Below are 6,601 nucleotides of genomic sequence, written 5' to 3' on the forward strand. Positions count from 1 at the left end.
GCTTCCCCTTTATCAACCTCTAATCTAACCTAGAAGATAAAAGTTCTTCTCTAACCTGAAGTTTTCCAGAAGGTTCTACAGCTATCCTGTTCCTCCAGTTTATAGATCTTCTTATCTCTAGATCATTAGATGTATGAGGGTTAACAAAAAAGAGAATGACTCTCCATGAGCTACACTGTTACCTTGACTGAAGCAATGGGTTCAAACATAACAAGTATGAGAATGGCACAGAACTGGGCAGAGTTTCATTCTATTGTGCATAGGGTAACTACGAGTGGGAATTTATTAATTGGCACCCAACAATACCATGTCACTATAGCAAACACAATCACACAACATCTCATACCAGTTCTTATCATATTTTAATGAGACTATATATTGTTTGTTAGCTTTTCATTGCAATGTAATATTATGTCTTTATGAGCTACAATCTCTTAATATGTATACATCAGCAAACCTATCAGATATGAGATAGAATATTATGATTTGACAGTATACAAGATTCCAAAGATGAGATTAGTCATCAAAGGCAATGCAGCCCCCACCTGTTTCTTTCTCTTCATCACATCTTTGGAATCCAGAGATTTCAAGTAAGAGGACCCGCTACTCTAAAAATACCACATTGAGGGTCCCAAAGGATAGACAATTTAGAAACCAAGAGATCCAAGGAGCTATTATACCCTCCAGCTGTTTTAGAAATCTCAGACAAGGAAACACAAATGAGGAAAGAAGTCTTAAATATGATTTCAACCCCAGCTTGTTTGACTAAAACAATGGAGAGACCCTAAACTAAATCCAACTAATCCCCCAGATTATGTAGGAAATAAGATGTAATTGGTAATATTTCACATTATATTGGTAATATTTTAAAGGACTCTTGGTGTGGTGCTGTAAGATAAGCACTGGACTGCTAACCAGAAGGCTGGCCATTCAAACCCATCAGTTGCTCCTCAGAAACCCCATATAGAGTCGCTATGAGCCAGAATTGCCTTGAAAGCACTTAATAGCAACATTATTTAAAAATACTAATTTTGAAGTAAATATGATAGTTTACCTTTTGCATTTGTTAGGCTTAATTGTTATGTGCCGTGGAGTTGGTTCTGACTCATGGCGACCCTGTACAAGGTTTCCCAGGCTGTAAATCTTTATGGGAGCATAACTCCTCATCTTTCTTCTGTGGAACAGCTGGTAGTTTCGAACAGCTGACCTTGCGGTTTGCAGTCCGATTAGCAACCACTATGCTACCAGTGATAGTTTACCTTTTGCATTTGTCAGGCTTAATAGACATGCAATAAACAACATTTTCAAGACTTTTCAAAATGTGTATTTGTTTTATTATTTTTGATGTTCCTTTGGGTTTTACCCAAATTCTCTTCACACACTTATTTCTGTCAGAAATTGTCTTTAATTTACTTATTGTACTGTCTGTTGCCCTTCACTAGAATATAAGCTCAGTAAAGAGAGAATTCTGCCTGATACATTCACAGTTGCATCCCCAGTATATAAAATACTATGCCTTTGGCTTATAAATTACACGAGGACATGGATAAGATTCTATTAGCTACTGGAAGTAAACAGAATTTAAACATAGGTCCTATGCATGATATAAAAATATCTGTGGCTCTCAATTTTGGTGATTGAATTATAGAAGAATAAATGTGGGTGATATCTTTTTTTTTTTTTGTATAAAATGTCTACACTCTTAAATTCATGTGTTAGACATAATATAGCAATTTACCTTTATCTTTTCACCCTTGGGTCATATTGAAGTTCCATTAGATTTTCTCTCCATTATAAATCTGAGGTATTATTTAGTATTTTTCATTAGCAAGACACCCTATTCATTAAATGTTGGTGCTGAATGTTACTTTTTCTCAAGTCTGAAAAATCTCCTTTCTTACTTCAGTCTTTTTTCATCAATTCTAAAAATTTCAGGCTTTATAAAAGAGTCTTCCTCTGACCTCAGTTGGGCTTCAAAAGCTATTGAATTAATAACATCCAAATTTAATGTGCTGTTTGCTCCTGTCTATCATTAATGAAAATGTAAAACAAGACCAGATACCCAGCCTTTTGTTATATTTCTTGATTTGCCATACTCAGCCAGCAATCATGTCAGTTAATAGAGCTCATATCAAGTCCAATTTGGAAAGGTGCCCTTTAAAAATAACTAATTTCAGCTTTATTATTCCCAATGCATGTTTTCCCTGTGTACAGGTGTTAACCCAGAAACTCAGAAATTGTTCCTGAGAACTAAAATAGAAAATTGTAAAAAACATAAAATAGAACAAAGCATGGCTACACCTGCTCCTAACAGTATTATTTTCTATGATTTTTTTTTGGGGGGGGAGGGGGTGGAGTCAGGCTAAAGCCAGACAATTCTCTCCTTGACAGATAGTTTCTCTTTAAAAAATGAAATAAACAAAGGAGGCCGGGTCGGTATGTACAAAATCTATTTAACGGGATGATTGAGTAGTATGCACTTAACTCTCTGTGTGGTTTCTTCACTACTTTTCTTAGTCTCAGTTTTGTAGAAAAGATGAACATGCATGCAAGTCCTTCATGGGTGAAAATCTGGTACACAATTTTTATTTATGCAATGCTCACAGTGATTACCAAAATATCCAGCACAAATTAAAGCTCCTTTCTTTTACTATGTTTGGATTTCTTACTGCAATAACACTGCAATACATTTGGAACATGGAAATACTTTTAATGTGAAGATTTTCACATCCAAAACATTTTGGATCAGATAAAGAACACCATAATATTGTTGAAGAAAAAATAGCACTGCATAAGAGACTAGAGACTTTCTATCTGCCCTGTGATTATATTCAAAGCAATACTTTTCCACCTACAATCCAATCATGATTGACAATCATCACCACCACCTGAGGCTCTGAATGATTTCTAAATGCCCTTTAGTAACTTGCCATCAACCACAATAGGCAGGACACTTATATTCACAGTCCCACCCAACCAAGAGTTAATGATGTATTGTGTAGTTCGCTTTATTTTAAAATTTTACGTCTTTAAAATAAAAGGACAATATCTTTGGGAATCAGATACTTTACTAGCATTTAATAAAGCAGTTGGAATCTTCTACTATGCTACTGTACTATATGTTAATCATACTCCAGTGGTGGTGTCGGTGGTTATGTGCTGTTGAGTTAGTTCTGACCCATAGAGACACTGTGTAGCGTTTCTGAGGTTGTAAATCTCTACAGGAGCAGAAAGCCTCATCTTTCTCCCATGGAGTGGCTACTAAATTCGAACTGTTGACCTTGCTATTAGTAGCTTAATGCGTAACCCACTATGTTCCTAGAGCTCCTAAATCATACATCTGGTGGTGGTGGTTATGTGCCGTGGAGTTGGTTCTGGCTAATAGTGACCCTGCACATGCTTTCCAAGCTTATAAATCTTTACCGGAACAGAAAGCCTCGTCTTTCTCCCAAGGAACTGCTGGTAGTTTCGAACTGCTGACCTTAGGATTAGCAGCCCGATTCGTAACCACTACGTTACCAGAGCTCCTTAATCATACCTCTAGGTTTCTGAAAAAACTTATATTCTCAAGAATCATGCACTAAAGAAAAAATATGTCATGAGTAAATAATGCTTGGAAATTCTATAAATCTATGGTACTTTTAAACCAGAGCAATAACAAGAAAAAAATCAATCAAGTTTCAACATCAAGTATTATTAGCTCCCTCCAAGGCTACCAGTACATCCTTTGTAGCCTAAAAAATCTCCCGTTCATGCTTCTTCAATATGTAGGCTTTTGAGAGTGTTGGCTTCTTATAAACCAAACTAAACCCATCATTGTCAAGTTGATTTTGACTTACAGATCCTCTATAAAACAAATTGCAACTACCCCGTATGGTTTCTAAGTCTGTATATTGTTATGGAAACACACTGCCATATCTTTCTCCCAGGGAGTGGCTGGTGAGTTCTACCTGGCATTGCTGAGTCATGTACTAATACATCTTCTAGTGTATTATCCTAAGAGGAATGCATATTGGCTACCAAAGATAACAAGGATGAGAAATTGATACTGTACTCCTCCTATATACAATGCCCTTGGAATAATTTCTACCACAAATGCTAGGCTTTTGAAATAGAAAACAATCAATAAGGGTTTACTTAACTGCCGCTGCTTCCAGGGAATCTTGGCTAAAATGTTTTGGCCACCTTGCAGTTAGCAGCCCAGCACTTAACCGCTGTACCACCAGGGCTCCTTGACTTTTATGATGACTAGCTTTATCATGTTATAAAATCAGATCTAGGATGTAGAATTCTTCAAAATATTTTTAAATCGGTAATTGATATTCTTTCCAACCACTTTACTTGCCTTCCAGATCACTCAACATAGTAGACAGAGCAGTGGTTTGTGAAGCCACCTAAACCCGCCAGCGTTGTTGTTGTTGTTGTTAAGTGCCATCGAGTCGGTTCCGACCCATAGCGACCCTGTACGGGGTTTCCGAGGGTGTAAATCTTTACGGGAGTAGAAAGCCTCATCTTTCTCCCGCTGAGCGGCTGGTAGTTTCGAACCGCTGACCTTAAGGTTCGCAGCCCGATTCGTAACCACTACGCTACCAGGAATCAGGGTGCTAATCTCACAGTCAGCAGTTCTAAATGACCAGCTGTTCCGCAGGAGAAAGATGAGGTTTTCTGCTCTTATAAAGATTTACAGCCTTAGAAATCCTGTACAGGGTTGCTATGAGTTGGAACCGACTCCACGTCGAGTAACAACAGCAACAACTATCACTAAAGTTAGCACTTATCTCAAATTTTCCTTCTGATTTTCTTCTTCCCATGGAGTCTTGGTATGGTGCCATAGGATAAGCACTCTACCTCAAGGTCGGTTTGAACTGCAAGGTCAGCAGTTCAAGCTCACCAGCCACTTCTTGAAGACCTTATATACAAGGTCACTATGAGTCAGAACTGACTCAACAACACTAGACACTAACAGCAACATAAGGGCTTTAGAAATGGCATAAAAGTTTATAGATGATGCTTGTCTTCTAATCCAAAAAAACTGAACCCACCCAGTGGGTACACAAAAGAAAAACCCAGTGATCTGCTCCCATAAGATTACAGTTTCAGAAATCCCAGGGGGAAGTTTTACTCTGTCTCACATAGTTGCTAAGAGTCTAAAATTGACTAGATGCCACTTAACAATAACAGTAAGGAAAAATATGCATAAATCAATAGTCGTTCTGATCCCCAAATTAAACAGAAACAATTCCCCTATTTACAAATTGTTTATGAGCAACTTAGCATTAATCACTCCCTGAAGCAAAACACATTGTCCCTGATACCCACATACAATATGGCTAGCAGACTGAGTATCACAGAAGAAATCAGATCTCATATTTACATAAATGACTAAGATTTAAATTTAAAACTTTTATAGCCTCAGATTTATGCTAATAGGGTTGAAAGAATATATTCACCCAATATAAACTTGTTCGTTCATATAAAACTATGAAGACTACCAGTCATATTCATTTTGTATCATATAAAATGAGAGGATCTACAGTATCCTATGTATTATTATTATTATTAGAAATCCTCTTAATATTCATAAGTGGTGGTGGTGGTTGTGTGCCATCAAGTCAGTCAGTTTCCACTCATAGTAACCCTGATACGGTTTCATCATTGTTGTTGTTGTTATGTACTGTGGAGTCGGTTCCGACTCATTGTGACCCTGTACAGGGTTTCCGAGGCTGTAAATCTTTACAAGAGCAGAAAATCTCATCTTTCTCCCACAGAACAGCTAGTAGTTTTGAACTGCTGACCGTGAAATTAGCAGCCCGATTTGTAACCACTAAAGCCTCATCTTTCTTCCATCTTTACTCTAAGTGGCTGGTAGATTCCAATTGCTGACCTTGTGGTTAGCAGTACAACTAGTATTTCACTTTGTTACCAGGGTTCGTAGGTACCAAAATTATATTTCAATAAATGGTTATGTGTTTGGAAGGAGACCTGGTGATGCATAGGATAAGCACTGGACTGCTAACTGCAATGTCAGCAGTTCAAATCCACCAGTGACTCTGCAGGAGAAAGATGAGGCTTTCTGCTATGGTAACAATTTACAGCCTGAGAAACCCCATACAAGGTCGTGATGAATTGGAATAGACTAGAAGACAGTGAGCTTGGTATTGAAGGGGGTGGAGGTGGGGGTGGGGATTATATGTTTAATGAAAAAATCATTTAAATTTTAAAAGTATTGTAAAACCTAGTTTGTCAAATTCTCATTTTTATTATAGTTTGAACTACAGAAAATGAGAGGGACTTGAATGACTCAACCTCCGTGAGCTCCTACCTGGTCATTTCTCAGTCACTTCTGCCAACACCTTATATTATAACTGTTACTTGTGCTTTATCGACTCTGGCTAACACTGCAAACAATGGGGTTCCAGAACACTTGATTGTGCTTAAGAAGAACCTGTGCATAGGCCACGAGGCAGTCATTCAAAGAGAACAACAGGATACGGAATTGTAAAAACTCAGGAAAGGTGTGCGCCAGAGTTGTATCCTTTTGCCATACAAATGCAATCTGTATGTTGTTGTTGTTAAATGCTATTGACTCAACACCAACTCA

The sequence above is a fragment of the Chrysochloris asiatica genome, unplaced genomic scaffold (assembly GCF_000296735.1).
Source record: "Chrysochloris asiatica unplaced genomic scaffold, ChrAsi1.0 scaffold00070, whole genome shotgun sequence".
NCBI lineage: Eukaryota > Metazoa > Chordata > Mammalia > Afrosoricida > Chrysochloridae > Chrysochloris > Chrysochloris asiatica.